The following is a 17,061-nucleotide window of genomic DNA, read 5'->3' on the forward strand; positions in this document are numbered from 1 at the left end:
TGGTGTGTGTGTGTGTATGTGTGTGTGTGTGTGTGTGTGAACGAAGGTTTTATAGGAGATGAGCGTAATGAAGGCGAGAGGTGAGGGATGGGGGGTGGTGGAGATCGATGGTGTGTGGACAGTGGAATTTTTATGGCGGATGTGTGGACAAAAAAAAAAAAATAATCAATTTTCCTTTTTGTCCCGCGGGACGTAGGGTCCTCTCCTGTCACCCCCCTCCCCCTTTCCCCTTTCTCCCCCTTTCCTCCCCCTCCCTTTCCCCTTCCCCTTCCCCCCCGCGCGAAATGAGGTGGAGCCAGTGACCGATTGTGATGTGTTTCTCTCTCTCTCTCTCTCTCTCTCTCTCTCTCTCTCTCTCTCTCTCTCTCTCTCTCTCTCTCTCTCTCTCTCTCTCTCTCTCTCTACCTACCTATCTATCTATCTCTCTATCTATCTATCTACGCAGCCCAAGGCTGCGCTACATACAGTAGCAGGGAAAGTGATGAAAGTACAGGAGTGAGAACTTTCATGTTTTTTTTTTTTTTTTTTGTACGAGACTTGTGATCCCAGTGACACATGCCTCGCCCAATGGTGACTCTTGATACTCACAATGCTACCTCGAGCAGGCGGAGTCCATGGTAACACACACACACACACACACACACACACACACACACACACACACACACAGAGGAGCACGCGAGGTATCAGGGAAGGTCGAAGTAGAGGGTGATAAGGAGGTGGTTAGGCTCATGTTCCTTCCTTCTCCCTTCCTCCCTTCTTTTCCTCCTTCCTTCTTTCTTCCTTCTTCTTCATCCTCCTCCTTCCTTCCTTCCTTCCTTCCTTCCTTCCTTTCTCCCTCTTCCTCTTCCTTGCTCCTTCCTTCCTCCTCCTCCTCCCTCTTCTTTCCTCTTCCTTCCTCCTCCGTTGTTTTTTTATCGCTCACCTCGAGCCAGAAGGGCCCGGACCAGACCCCACCAAGGGCGTGGACGAGCCAAACGTACGGCCCAGACCAGACCAGACCCCACCAAGGGCGTGGACGAGCCAGAACATACGGCCCGGACCAGACCAGACCCCGCCAAGGGCGTGGACGAGTCAGAACATACGGCCCGGACCAGACCAGACCAGACCCCACCAAGGGCGTGGACGAGCCAAACGTACGGCCCAGACCAGACCAGACCCCACCAAGGGCGTGGACGAGCCAGAACATACGGCCCGGACCAGACCAGACCCCACCAAGGGCGTGGACGAGCCAGAACATACGGCCCGGACCAGACCAGACCCCACCAAGGGCGTGGACGAGCCAGAACATACGGCCCGGACCAGACCAGACCCCACCAAGGGCGTGGACGAGCCAGAACATACGGCCCGGACCAGACCAGACCCCACCAAGGGCGTGGACGAGCCAGAACATACGGCCCGGACCAGACCAGACCCCACCAAGGGCGTGGACGAGCCAGAACATACGGCCCGGACCAGACCCCACCAAGGGCGTGGACAAATGGTAGCACATGTCATCCTGGTCCGTACATCTGTACGGGCGTAGTACAAGGGGGAGCGCACTTAGTTGTTTGGTAGTCAGGGTTAATGATGGTGGTTAAGGCGGTAGATTGGATGGCCTTGTGGTAGGTCGTTGTTGTGGTGAGAGAGCGTGTAACTACCACTGGGAAGTGGTTAGGTCGTTTGGCCATCAGGAAGTGACCTCACTGTGCTGATGTGATGGTGGTTGACGAGCTAATGGTGGGGGGGTTTATGTGATGGTGATTGACGGGCTAATGGTGATGGGGTGGTTATGTGATGGTGGTTGATGGGCTAATGGTTGGGGTTTATGTGATGGTGATTGACGGGCTAATGGTGATGGGGTGGTTATGTGATGGTGGTTGATGGGCTAATGGTGGGGGGTTTATGTGATGGTGATTGACGGGCTAATGGGGAGAACGACTCCTTCCTCCCCCCCTTGCGTCACGTCCGTGCGTCACACGCAGCGGATGCGTCACGTCAAGGTGACACGCCGCGGGATGAGATATATATATATATATATATATATATATATATATATATATATATATATATATATATATATATATATATATATATATCTTTCATATTATCCGCTTTTCCCGCGTTAGCGTGGTAGCGTTAAGAACAGAGGACTGGGCCTTTGAGGGAATATCCTCACTTGGCCCCCTTCTCTGTTCCTTCTTTTCGGAAATTAAAAATGAGGGAGGAGGATTTCCAGCCCCCCGCTCCCTTCCCCTTTTTAGTCGCCTTCTACGACACGCAGGGAATACGTGGGAAGTATTCTTTCTCCCCTATATATATATATATATATATATATATAGTTGGGATGTGGCTCGCGTGTAGAGTGAGGAGTGAGTGGTGTAACATTGCGTAAATTGGGAGGTTGTGGGGGGCTGGAAATCCTCCCCTCTCGTCTTTTTTTTTTTCAATTTTCCAAAAAAAAAAGGAACAGAGAAGGGGGCCAGGTGAGGATATTCCCTCAAAGGCCCAGTCCTCTGTTCTTAACGCTACCTCGCTAACGCTGGAAATGGCAAATAGTTTGAAAAAAAAATAAAATATATATATATACCCTCATTCTTGATATGGGCATCATCTTTCTAATCGAGTAACCCGTTTCCCCCATGAGTGCCTGGGAAGTGGCCTAAGGTCCTGGTGGTAGCGCGATGATGACGAGGAGAGACGAGGGAGAGACGAGGACAACGACCCAAGATAAAGCTGTTCATGTGAGCCGTTAGGATGTCTTCATGGATGAAGGGAACGGGGATATGACCCTTGATGGTGGATGCCTCCTCCTCCTCCTCCTCCTCCTTGCTTGCTCGGGGTGCTGAAGAATGAGGTGACCTCATTATTCCTCACTTAGAGGGAGGTAGGGGAAGGGAAGGGAGGAGGGTTTTTAATGAGGGAGGGAAGAGGTAAGGTAGGGAGATGAGGTCACCGGATCTTGAGAGGTGGGGGGTGTGTCATTAAGCCATTGGCCCTCCTCCGTGACTGGCTGGCGCAAACCTTTGTGGAAGACGCATGACCGTGGTTCCTGCCCACCCACCCACCGCTCACCCACACCAACCCACCCGACGCATGACCGTGGTTCCTGCCCATCCACCCACCGCTCACCCACACCAACCCACCCGACGCATGACCGTGGTTCCTGCCCACCCACCCACCGCTCACCCACCCAACCCACCCGACGCATGACCGTGGTTCCTGCCGACCCACCCACCGCTCACCAACCCACCCGACGCATGACCGTGGTTCCTGCTCACCCACACCAACCCACCCGACGCATGACCGTGGTTCCTGCCCACCCACCACCGCTCACCCACACCAACCCACCCGACGCATGACCGTGGTTCCTGCCCACCCACCCACCGCTCACCCACACCAACCCACCCGACGCATGACCGTGGTTCCTGCCCACCCACCCACCGCTCACCCACACCAACCCACCCGACGCATGACCGTGGTTCCTGCCCACCCACCCACCGCTCACCCACACCAACCCACCCGACGCATGACCGTGGTTCCTGCCCACCCACCCACCGCTCACCCACACCAACCCACCCGACGCATGACCGTGGTTCCTGCCAACCCACCCACCGCTCACCCACACCACCCGACGCATGACCGTGGTTCCTGCCCACCCACCCACCGCTCACCCACCCACACCACCCGACGCATGACCGTGGTTCCTGCCGACCCACCCACCGCTCACCCACCCACACCACCCATTCCCCACCCCCACACAAGACGCCCTGTCTGCTGCTTCTCTCTCTCTCTCTCTCTCTCTCTCTCTCTCTCTCTCTCTCTCTCTCTCTCTCTCTCTCTCTCTCTCTCTCTCAGTGGCTCTCGTTTGCTTGGGTCTGGTGGGGGTCGCGAGTGTGTTTTACCCCTGCAGGGTTTAACTGCTGTGTTTATTCTTTTATTTCTGCTTGTTTCAATGTCGTGTGTGTGTGTGTGTGTGTGTGTGTGTGTGTGGAGAGAGGAGGGGGGGGTGTTGTATTTTTTAGGGTGATCGTAAGAGTGTGGAGGAGGGGAGGGTAGGAGTGGGTTGAGTGCACGTGAGTGCACGTGTTTTACCTTACCCCTCCCCCCCCCCGTAGTGTTAATCACCTGAGTGTGTGTGTGTGTGTGTGTGTGTGTGTGTGTGTTTTAATAAGGTCGTAAATTCCAACTTTTAACCCTCCTTTCCGCTGTCGCTTCGGCTCATATATAGTCTGGCTTCGGAACGTTAGTTTTCCCCCTCAGCTTTTTACGTGACGTGACGTGACGTGACGTGACGTGACGTGACGTGACCTGGAGCACGTCGTAGGGGGGCGCTTGGCTGGGCTGGGGCTCTCTCTCTCTCTCTCTGTCTCTCTCTCTCTCTCTCTCTCTCTCTCTCTCTCTCTCTCTCTCTCTCATGCTCCCGCCCCCCGTGGGGTATTATATTAGAATCATCGCCGGTAATTATTTTACCGTGAGGGGGGATTTCCGTGGTATTTACCGTGGGGGGGGATTACCGTGGTATTTACCGTGAGGGGGGATTACCGTGGTATTTACCGTGGGGGGGATTACCGTGGTATTTACCGTGAGGGGGGATTACCGTGGTATTTACCGTGGGGGGATTACCGTGGTATTTACCGTGGGGGGGATTACCGTGGTATTTACCGTGGGGGATTACCGTGGTATTTACCGTGAGGGGGGATTACCGTGGTATTTACCGTGGGGGGATTACCGTGGTATTTACCGTGGGGGTCTTCTATTCCCGATGCCAATGGAAGCATCATCACCATCTCTTGGAGGCGGTACGGAAGGAGCGTTGTGGGTGGAGGTGGGTGTGGAGGAGGAGGAGGAAACACCCTCACGATTGTGGGATACGAAAGGAGCGTTGTGAGGACGGGAAGGGGAGGGGAAAAGGGTGAGGAGGAGGAGGAGGAGGAAACCTCATGTTTGTGAGGCATTCATTTGCATCGGAGGGTGAGGAGGAGGAGGAGGAGGAAACCTCATGTTTGTGAGGCATTCATTTGCATCGGAGGGTGAGGGTGAGGAGGAGGAGGAAACCTCATGTTTGTGAGGCATTCATTTGCATCGGAGGGTGAGGAGGAGGAGGAGGAGGAAACCTCATGTTTGTGAGGCATTCATTTGCATCGGAGGGTGAGGAGGAGGAGGAGGAGGAAACCTCATGTTTGTGAGGCATTCATTTGCATCGGAGGGTGAGGAGGAGGAGGAGGAAACCTCATGTTTGTGAGGCATTCATTTGCATCGGAGGGTGAGGAGGAGGAGGAAACCTCATGTTTGTGAGGCATTCATTTGCATCGGAGTTATACGTGATTCTCATGTAAAGATGAGGGGTTATCTTATACTCATAGGTCAATTGTGTGTTAAAGTGTTATCGTTGTTATCATGTGATCCCCTGGGATCCCCATTCATTGGACTCCTGCATCCCACGCAGGAGCAGGGGAAGTGAACTTCCTTTGAAGCGAGCGAGATCCTCAACGCAACTGTGATAATGGTGTCCCTGGTTTCCTTGACGTCTCTCGCACTCCTGCTGGGGATATGGTGTTGGTGGTGGTGAGGTAGTGTGGTGTGGGATATGGTGTTGGTGGTGGTGAGGTGGTGTGGTGTGGGATATGGTGTTGGTGGTGGTGAGGTAGTGTCGTGTGGGATATGGTGTTGGTGGTGGTGAGGTAGTGTGGTGTGGGATATGGTGTTGGTGGTGGTGAGGTAGTATGGTGTGGGATATGGTGGTGGTGGTGGTGAGGTAGTGTCGTGTGGGATATGGTGTTGGTGGTGGTGAGGTAGTGTGGTGTGGGATATGGTGTTGGTGGTGGTGAGGTAGTGTGGTGTGGGATATGGTGGTGGTGGTGATGAGGTAGTGTGGTGTGGGATATGGTGGTGGTGGTGGTGAGGTAGTGTGGTGTGGGATATGGTGTTGGTGGTGGTGAGGTAGTGTGGTGTGGGATATGGTGTTGGTGGTGGTGAGGTAGTGTCGTGTGGGATATGGTGGTGGTGGTGGTGAGGTAGTGTCGTGTGGGATATGGTGTTGGTGGTGGTGAGGTAGTGTGGTGTGGGATATGGTGTTGGTGGTGGTGAGGTAGTGTGGTGTGGGATATGGTGTTGGCGGTGGTGAGGTAGTGTCGTGTGGGATATGGTGTTGGTGGTGGTGAGGTGATATCCCGTGGGATATGGTGGTGGTGGTGGTGGTGTTGGTGGTGATGAGGGTCCGTGCTCCTGTGGTGTTAGAACCTTAAGCCTTGTTGACCACCACCTGCCACATGCGTACGTCATGGGTTTAAAGTCTTTATTTTCGGCGGGTGTGAGTCTGGGCGGGTGTAAGGCTGGGAGGGTGTGAGGCAGGGCGAGTGTGAGGCTGGTCGGGTGTGAGGCTGAATGGTTGTGAGGCAGGGCGGGTGTGTGTGTGAGACAGGGCGGATGTAAGGTGGATGGATGTGAGGCTAAACTGTTTTGAGGCTCGTCGGGTGTGAGGTTAGATGGTTGTGAGGCAGGGTCGGTGTGAGGCTGGATGGTTGTGAGGCTGGATGGTTAAGGCAGGGCTTATGTGAGGCGGGGCGGGTGTGAGGCAGGGCGGGTGTAAGGTAGGGCGGGTGTGAGGCAGGGCGGGTGTGAGGCCGGGGCGGGTGTAAGGCAGGGCGGGTGTGAGGCAGGGCGGGTGTGAGGCTGGACGGGTGTGAGGCAGGGCGGGTGTGAGGCTGGATGGTTAAGGCAGGGCTTAATGTGAGGCGGGCGGGTGTGAGGCTGGATGGTTGTGAGGCAGGGCGGGTGTGAGGCAGGGCGGGTGTGAGGCAGGGCGGGTGTAAGGCCGGGGCGGGTGTGAGGCAGGGCTGGTGTGAGGCAGGGCTGGTGTGAGGCAGGGCGGGTGTAAGGCAGGGCGGGTGTGAGGCAGGGCGGTTGTGAGGCAGGGGCGTCAGATAATGTCATAGTGAGGCCCGCCGCACCAGAGGACTGCGCCCAGCCACTGTATAATCCCCCCGCCTCCTTCAGGAGACATTTCTGTAAAGATCGTAAGAAGGAATTCCAGCCAGGCGTCCAGGAGGGCTTTTACTTCTGGGATTTTGGTGTTGGACGGCCTGGAACCCTGCTGTCACACGGCATGGAACCCTGCCGGCCACACGGCCTGGAAACCTCCTGCCACACGACCTGGAAACCCTGTGGTCACACGGCCTGGAACCCTGCTGCCACACGACCTGGAAACCTCCTGCCACACGACCTGGAACCCTGCCGGCCACACGGCCTGGAACCATGCTGTCACACGGCATGGAACCCTGCCGGTCACACGGCCTGGAACCCTGCTGTCACACGGCATGGAACCCTGCTGTCACACGGCATGGAACCCCGCCGGCCACACGGCCTGGAACCCTGCCGGCCACACGGCCTGGAACCCTGCCGGCCACACGACCCTGGAAACCCTGTGGCCACTCGGCCCTGGAACCCTGCTGTCACACGGCCCTGGAAACCCTGCTGCCACACGGCCCTGGAAACCTCCTGCCACACGACCTGGAACCCTGCCGGCCACACGGCCTGGAAACCCTGTGGTCACATGGCCTGGAAACCTTGTGGCCACACGGCCCTGGAAACCCTGTGGCCACACGGCCTGGCAACCCTGTGGCCACAAGTAACGTGTGTGTGTGTGTGTGGGTATTTTGTATTTTGGTATATTGTGTGGGGGTTGACGTGCTTGCATGGAGGCTGGCGTTCGTGTGTGTGGGTTGACCTGCTGATCCAACACAGGGTTCGAGGGCGTAGCAAGGTGTTCCACTCGTCCTCCTCCTCCTCCTCCAGGAAGGCGATGGTGCCGTCAGGAGCGGCGGCGGCAGTCTGGTCTGTCTCCTGACGGGGGACGTCTCTACAAGTGAGGACCTGGGTCTTGAGTTGCTTCTTAAAGGCATCAGAGGAGCTGAGGACCTGCCTTTGAGGAGAAGGAGCCTCGCTTGGCCTCCTTCCCTCCGTTTTTAACTTTATTTCATTATTTATCCATTTTTTTAAGAGACAATACAGAAGGGGAGGATTTCTATTCCCTCCTCCTCCTTAAGCCACCCTCAGAGAGAGAGAGAGAGAGAGAGAGAGAGAGAGAGAGAGAGAGAGAGAGAGAGAGGGAGGGAGGGAGGGAGGGAAGGAAAGAGGGGGAGAGAAACAGCTTACCTTACGAGTAATTTTGCAGAGCTAGCGCGTGGCGCTCACCGCCGCGCTCTTAGAGACAAAGACAAATGGATCATCAAAAGCAAATGATTTTTTTTTCCGTTTTCTCACGACTTCCAGCTGTAATGGTTCCATCACCACAGACTGTGCGTCCACTTGTGGTAAATGCAGCACCACACACCTTCTGTGTGGGGACATCATGGCCTTCTAAGTGTTTGATCCGCTTCGATGTCCAGTATTACGGGTTCCTGTCTCTCATGGTTAGCGTCGGGGTTTACCTTGAGAGATGTTATAGAGTCGGGGTTTGCCTTGAGAGATGTTATAGAGTCGGGGTATGCCTTGAGAGATGTTATAGAGTCGGGGTATGCCTTGAGAGATGTTATAGAGTCAAGGTTTACCTTGAGAGATGTTATAGAGTCGGGGTATGCCTTGAGAGATGTTATAGAGTCGGGGTATGCCTTGAGAGATGTTATAGAGTCGGGGTTTACCTCGAGAGATGTCGACAATTTACCTTCAAGAAAGTCTCTTGACTTAATCACCTCCTGTAGTTAATATAACCACTGGTTGTGCCTGCCTCCCCAAGGAGGGCAACAAAGGCCAAGTTAGCAACGAGAGAGATAAAAAGAGAGACTTTTACCTCTCTTATAGAGAGAGCTTATCTATAAGAGTCGTGTGTTTAGCTTTTTCAGCAAAAGAAAATAGGCATGAAGTGCAGAAAGCGTCCGACTTATCCTAAAAGAACGTTTTCGGTCTGTGTCAACATGCGTTCGAGAATGGCAGCCTGTGCCTCGTAAACTGAAAGAAAATAGTAGTGTGGAAATATATATGTGTGTGTGTGTGTCTGTGTGTAGACTCTTGCGAAAACCCTTGAACGCCACCGCGTGGGAGAGCGGGGGGCAGGAAGGTCGTGTCTGACAAGATATGAAGATTGGTTTTCAGCTCTCCGGGTAAAAACACAATCGGAAACTACATTGTAAATCTAGAGACAGCGACGGCGCGGCGAAGGCGCCTTCTGGTTAAAGCTTTAAAAAAAGGAGGAGGAGGACATGGGAGCGCTAGATGGTGGGCGGGCGACTCGGGAGAGGAACAACGCTATGTTAGCGACAGAACCAGCTGGATTTAGCGTCGTCAGCTGCTGCTCATTGACAAGCAGACTGGAGTGGTGTAGAATGCCCCTTGGTCAAATGAGAGACGAAGTTGGGATATGTCTCTGTTTTGAATGTCAACTGAGCGAAAAGTCTTTAAGTTGTTGTGAAGAGGAAAGGTATTGAGACGATGGCGTCTCTTGAGCAAGACGGTACGACTCTTTGAGCACGACGATACGACCCTTCGAACAGGACGGTACGACCATTTAAACATAAAGTTGCGACCCCAGAAGACGAAGGTACGACCCCCTGAAGACGAAGGTACGACCCGTGAAGACGAAGGTACGACCCCTGAAGACGAAGGTACGACCCCTGAAGACGAAGGTACGACCCCCTGAAGACGAAGGTACGACCCGTGAAGACGAAGGTACGACCCCTGAAGACGAAGGTACGACCCCCTGAAGACGAAGGTACGACCCCCTGAAGACGAAGGTACGACCCGTGAAGACAAGGGTACGACCCCTGAAGACGAAGATACGACCCGTGAAGACGAAGGTACTACCCCCTGAAGACGAAGGTACGACCCGCGAGCACGAAGGCACGACCCCTTGAAGACGAAGGTACGACCCTTGAGCACGAAGGCACGACCCAAGAGCACGACTGTACGGCTCTTGGACACATCACTACGACCCCAATAGGTACGGTGGCTTGGCCTATAAGACCAAACCAATGATGGTACGCAAGGCTCGGTATCTTGAGAGAGTACCAGGTCATGACGACCCCTACCTACCTACCTAGCCCCATGGGGAGGGGTCACACAGGATCTTCCAATGGGCAGCATACGACCGTGTTAAACACCCAGGAGCGACAGCATTGGTCTTAATTGGACGTGCTGACACTATGGGGCAACCGACCCTAACGGCGACGACCGCCCCGACCGCCCCTGCGAGCCACCAGCAACGGGAGGAGTTAGTTCGGGGTGAGCGAGGGAGGGAGGGAGGAAACGTGTTAGACGAGAGTGTTTCACACGTGTGTGATCACCAGAGGTGCAACTCACCACTGTGCGACATCTGCATAATGGATTCGCTTGTTACCGTGGGGACTAAAGCAGAAATGAGACTGATGATTAACCATCTGTTACTAGAGCTAGCTCTCTCTCTCTCTCTCTCTCTCTCTCTCTCTCTCTCTCTCTCTCTCTCTCTCTCTCTCTCTCTCTCCCAAGTCGTCCGCCCCTCCCTCGCCTCCCCCTCAAGCCCGACCCCATCACTGTAATGCTCTGTTACATAGAGTATTACAGTACTTTCACCTCCTCTTTACAAAACGCATGTATCATGCTGCCGCTCATTTCGCAGCGCTTGAGGGCGTGAGTTCACACCACGCCTTGCTTAAGCCAGACTGTCGTAACTATTGGGGAAAAATACGTGAAATTTGGCACTATTTACTAGAGCGATGACACGAAAGATATATATATATATATATATATATATATATATATATATATATATATATATATATATATATATATATATATATATATAAAGTTTTGGGGGTAATGGTGAATTTGTGGAAAGAGAGGTCATGATGTGGGAGGGCGAAGGTATGTTTGCTCCAGTGGTGTATGGATGCGAGGTATGGGCTGTAGATAAGGATGTGCGGAGGAGGGTGAATGTGTTGGATATTAAGTGTCTGAGGTCACTATGTGGTGTGGTGGTTTGATCGAGTATGCAGCGACAGGTTGAGTGAGGTGTGGTTATAGGAACAGTGTGGTTCAGAGAGTTAAAGAGGGTGTGCTGAAATGGTTTGGACATATGGAGAGAATGAGTGAGGAGAGATTGGAAACGGGTAAGACGTTGAGAGAACAAGGTTGAGCCGGGAGACCAAATTGGAGGTGGAAGAATGGAGCGAAAATGATTTTTGAGTGGTCGGGGCCAGAACATGCAGGAGGGTGAAAGGCATGCACGGGATGGAGTAAATTGGAACGATGTGGTATACAGGGGTCGACTTGCTGTCATAGCACTGAAACAGGACACGTGAAGCGTCCGGGGGGAAACCACGGGTAGGTCTTTAGGGCTTGGATGAGGATAGGGAGCGAATGTGGCCTGATCGTAGAATGTAACATGGCCAGGTCGGGTATATTAACCTAGCGAGTCAATCCTTTTGACTGACGATCATCAAAGATAGTTTGAACTTGAGATGATAGAGACCATCCAGTCGATCACGGGATTAGATAATGATAATTATGATGTTAGTAATGATAATGATGATAATGATAATGATAATAGTATCGATAATGGTGTTAGGCGTCATCAAGAACGCTGCTGAAGATTGACCGCTCTAAGACTGCGGCGTATTTACTCTCCTCCAGAGCTAAGGAAGTGCAGGGACTAATAGCCAAGTGGATCAGAGAAGCTTGTAAAGGGCCCTGAGCCTCAAAGGTGTCCGACGCCCTCCTAAAATCTTCTCAGGCAGAGCTGGAGGCCCCACTGAAGAGGTCCTTTTCAACCACCGTAGATGAGAAGAGTGAGGAATTTTGCGTATTCACGCCCGGGGGCTGAAAAAGAAGCAATAGAGCCGGCAATCCCGGCGAAAATGTCCGTGAATGTGGGGTCAATAAAGTGTTTTATGAAGCTGTAAAGGCTGAAGGGTGTGGGTGTGTGTAGGCCGAGGAGGAGGAGGAGGAGGAGGCTCGTCCATCCGTGTCAGCTGCGTCCAAGTCGCTCATCACCGGCGACCTCCCCCTCGTCTGCTGCCCCGCTCCCTCCCTCCGCCGCCGACGCCACAGCCACAGCTGCTGCTGGTGCTGCTGTTGTTGTTTATGGCTCCAGCTGTGTCATTGCTGCTGCCGTTGCTCTCCCTCCCTCTCTCTGTGGCGCTGCCCACTCCTGCTTCTATGTCTGGTTGTTTGTGTCTCGCTCTGTGTTTTGTTTCCCTTGATGTTGCCCGCTGATGTTACATCCTCATTTGATGGCCTACAACCTTGTGTGTGTGGGTGTGTGTGTGTGTGTGTGTGTGTGTGTGTGTGTGTGTGTGTGTGTGTCCCGCCCTACACAGTCTGCTTGATCAGATGTAGGCCCTATAATGTGCCCGGTACTTGCGGGCTCGGAGGCCACAAAACAGCCAGCAGACTGATGGCGGGTAACATGCTTGTGTAGGGATGGCCCGGGACCATATGTCCAGTAATAGGTGCAGTCCCGTTTGGTTTGTGAGGCTCTGGCTCCCATACTGTGTGTATGGATGAGGCACACTGAGGGTGCTTAGTGCTGCTACTGCTGGTGGGGGTTCCTGCTGTTGCTGGGACGTACCTGCTGTGTCTGTCTGGTGCTGTTACGAGTCTTCCTGCTACTGGTGTTGCTAGTGAGACGTCGCTGCTCCTGCTGTGTGTGTCTGGTGCTGTTACGAGTCTTCCTGCTACTGGTGTTGCTAGTGAGACGTGGCTGCTCCTGCTGTGTCTGTCTGGTGCTGTTACGAGTCTTCCTGCTACTGGTGTTGCTAGTGAGACGTCGCTGTTCCTGCTGTGTCTACCGCTGTGGTGCTTGTCTTCCCTCCCCTTACCGCTGCTGTTGCTGCTGCTGTTGCCCCCAGTAGCTGCGCTGTGCTCCACGCTGCTGCTGTTCTAGTGGTGTAGGAGGCAGGCCCCCCTGGTCTCCGTTCCACCCTCCCCTGTGCATAGTGGTCCGGTGGAAAGAGTCAAAGCGAGATGCACACTTTTGTTTCAGCTCATTCACCTTCCAGGCGACCCCCGGTTAGGAGGTGGGTTGCTGGGGCTGCCCAGGGACGTGGAGGAGGAAGAAGAAGAGGGAAGGAAGAAGGAGGAAGAGGGAGGAATCATGGCCGTAGCCTGGCGTTGTAAAAACGACTGGACCGTTCTCGATTGCTGCTCGTATGCTCTCCTCCTCCTCCTCCACCCCCGCCTCCTTCTCTACCCCCGCCTCCACCATCGTTTAGTAAGAGCACCTTTTACTCTGGACTGCGATGGCAGTAAGAAGAAGAGGAGGAGGAAGAAGAAGAGGAGAAGGAGGAAGAAGAAGAGGAGGAGGAGGAGGAGAAGGGGAGGAGGATGAAGAAGAAGAAGAGGAGGAGGAAGGGGAAGAGGAGGAGGAGGAAGAAGGAGAAGAGGAGGAGGAGGATATCTCGTGTGAGGCGTTCAAGGGGGAGGGTAAGGCGGGCCGACGCATTAGCATGACGTGCTAGGCGCAGTGTCCTTAGTGAGGAAGTGTTTGATGGTAGAGGACAGACAGGAGGAGATGCAGTGAGGGAGGCGGAGGAGGAGAGTGTGAGTTGTGTGGTGTCCAGGTGATACACGTTGTCATCATTCATATATGACCTTCTGGAAATTCATTCATGGTCATTAGCTCCTCTCTCTCTCTCTCTCTCTCTCTCTCTCTCTCTCTCTCTCTCTCTCTCTCTCTCTCTCTCTCTCTCTCTCTCTCTCTCTCTCTCTCTCTCTCTCTCTCTCTCTAACTCTTCTCTCTTCCACTACGCTTGAATGGCCGAGTGGAGGTCTTGACTAAGATTAGCAACGGGAGGACACGTTCTCCCAAGAGTGTATCTGCCAGCCAGGATTTTACACTCCATTTGACTATGACCTTTGGTCGTACACGCTTGGGTAGGATGGCTTCTGGCCTTTGACCTGACCCTTGGGTAGGGTAGCCTCTAGTCTTTGACCTAACCCTTGGGTAGGATGGCCCCTGGCCTTTGACCTAACCCTTGGGTAGGGTAGTCCCTGGCCTTTGACCTGACCCTTGGGTAGGATGGCTTCTGGCCTTTGACCTGACCCTTGGGTAGGGTAGCCCCTGGCCTTTGACCTGACCCTTGGGTAGGATGGCTTCTGGCCTTTGACCTGACCCTTGGGTAGGGTAGCACCCTGGCCTTTGACCAGGGGATGGCGGGGCCTTTGACCTGACCCTTTGGTAGGATGGCCTGACCTCTGACCTGACTCTTGGGTAGGATCGCCGGGCCTTTGACCTGACCCTTGGGAGGGATGGCGGGGCCTTTGACCTGACCCTTGGGTAGGATGGCCTCACCTCTGACCTGACCCTTGGGTAGGATGGCCTCACCTCTGACCTAACTCTTGGGTAGGATCGCCGGGCCTTTGACCTGACCCTTGGATAGGATTGCCTCTGCCCTTTGACCTGACCCTTGTAAGATATAGATTAAATGGGATGAACACGAGAGCAGACATCAAGGGTTATACTTCATTGACCAGTATATACACTGAGACATACCTCTAATGTAGAATATCTATAATTTATATATTTCGTGTATGAATTTATATAAAAGTTGAAGATAGAAAATCTACGATTTATAAAATTTCGTGTATAAATTTATATAGATGTTGAAGATAGAAAATCGATGATTTATATAATTTCGTGTATGAATTTATATAGATGTTGAAGATAGAAAATGTATGATTTTTACGTTTCATATGTAAATTTATGTAAATGTTGAAGACAAAATCTATGATTTTTATATTTCGTGTATGAATTTATATAAATGAAGATAGAAAATCTATAATTCATATATTTTGTGTATCAGTTTATATAAATGTTGAACATAGAAAATCTATGATTTATATACTTCGTGTTTACACGAATTTTGAAGAAGGATCTGTTGGCTGGAAAACTGAATGGACATAATTTTAGAGATTACTAAATTGGTGTATCTGAGCACGTATGTAGGAGAAACATCTTTTAAAGGAAAGAAAAAAAAAATTAAGGTCGTAAAATCGTCCATTTGAATGGCCCGGCCGACGGCGCGCCGGTGGATGGAACAGCGGGCGGGTGAGGGGCGGAGGGAGGAAGGCCGCTCCCTCCCTCCGGCTCTCGGTTGCCGGCGGCGGTACGTGCCTGGCGCCCGGAATGGTGGTGACGATGATGTCGCCAGGGTCCAGCAGGGCACGTAATGACGACCCCGTCTCTCTCTCTCTCTCTCTCTCTCTCTCTCTCTCTCTCTCTCTCTCTCTCTCGTCCTGCCTCCTGCCGTCTTAGGCCCCGTTCGCAACCCGTCTTGAGACACGTGTCCACCGCTGTGATAGGACAACACACACACACAGAGCGGAGGGCCCGGGTCGGGCCTCTCTCTCTCTCTCTCTCTCTCTCTCTCTCTCTCTCTCTCTCTCTCTCTCTCTCTCTCTCTCTCTCTCTCGTGTGTGTGTGTGGAGTGAGTGTTCCTCTCCCTCTCAAACGCCTCGGACAATTGTGGGGGAAATATATTCTCACGACGCTGGGCGAGTGAGAGTGAAATATACTCTCTCTTAGACTACGCCGGACGAAAGAGTGCGTGAAGTATATTCTCATTTAGACTACGCCGGACGAAAAGAGTGCGTGAAGTATATTCTTACTTAGATTACGCCGGCCGAAGAGAGTGCGTGAAGTATATTCTTACTTAGACTACGCCGGACGAAAAGAGTGCGTGAAGTATATTCTTACTTAGATTACGCCGGCCGAAAGAGTGCGTGAAGTATATTCTTACTTAGACTACGCCGGACGAAAAGAGTGCGTGAAGTATATTCTTACTTAGACTACGCCGGACGAAAAGAGTGCGTGAAGTATATTCTTACTTAGACTACGCCGGACGAAAAGAGTGCGTGAAGTATATTCTTACTTAGACTACGCCGGACGAAGAGAGTGCGTGAAGGATATTCTTACTTAGACTACGCCGGACGAAAAGAGTGCGTGAAGGATATTCTCACTTAGACCACGCCGGACGAAAGAGTGCGTGAAGTGTATTCTTACTTAGATTACGCCGGCCGAAAGAGTGCGTGAAGTATATTCTTACTTAGACTACGCCAGACGAAGAGAGTGCGTGAAGTATATTCTCATTTAGACTACGCCGGACGAAAAGAGTGCGTGAAGTATATTCTTACTTAGATTACGCCGGCCGAAGAGAGTGCGTGAAGTATATTCTTACTTAGATTACGCCGGACGAAAAGAGTGCGTGAAGTATATTCTTAGATTACGCCGGACGAAAAGAGTGCGTGAAGTATATTCTTACTTAAACTACGCCGGACGAAAGAGTGCGTGAAGGATATTCTCACTTGGACTACTCCGGACGAAAGAGTGCGTGAAGTATATTCTCATTTAGACTACGCCGGACGAAAGAGTGCGTTAAGTATATTCTCATTTAGACTACGCCGGACGAAAAAGAGTGCGTGAAGTATATTCTTACTTAGACTACGCCGGACGAAAAAGAGTGCGTGAAGTATATTCTTACATAGACTACGCCGGACGAAACAGTGTGTGAAGTATACTGTCGAAGTATACTGTCTTTTTAGAAGACACCGGACTAAAATCTGTGAAATATACTCTCGCTTATAAGACGCCGGACGTGAGATTGCGAATTATATTCTCATGTACCAGACACTGGACGAAATATAGTGAAACATGTTCTAACTCATAAGACACCGGACGAAAGATAGTGAAACATATTCTAACTCATAAGACACCGGACGAAAGATAGTGAAACATATTCTAACTCATAAGACACCGGACGAAAGATAGTGAAACATATTCTCACGTACAGGAAGGACTTAGGAAGAGGGAATTCACAGTTTCCTCCGGTAGAGCTCGGTCGTTTAGGTGGATGATCTGTGACATAGAGCCATCTGTATCACGTGATCTGTGACATAGAGCCTTCTACATCGCGTGAACTGTGACACAGAGCCGTCTGTAACACCTGCTCTGTGTCACTGGATCGTCTGTAACGCCTGATCTGTGACAGTGAACCATCTGTAACACCTGATCTGTGACACGGAACCATCTGTAACACGTGATCTGTGACAGTGAACCATCTGTAACACCTGATCTGTGACACGGAACCATCTGTAACACCTGATCTGTGACAC

The 17,061-nt window shown here is 52.3% G+C and overlaps 1 protein-coding gene across 3 annotated transcripts in view; it reads left to right on the forward strand.

Moving 5' to 3' along the window:
- Nucleotides 1-17,061, forward strand: part of Girdin (protein girdin) — a 571,686-nt gene that overhangs the window by 370,413 nt on the left and 184,212 nt on the right. The window lies entirely within an intron of this gene.

The sequence above is a fragment of the Panulirus ornatus genome, chromosome 32, assembly GCF_036320965.1.
Source record: "Panulirus ornatus isolate Po-2019 chromosome 32, ASM3632096v1, whole genome shotgun sequence".
Lineage (NCBI taxonomy): Eukaryota > Metazoa > Arthropoda > Malacostraca > Decapoda > Palinuridae > Panulirus > Panulirus ornatus.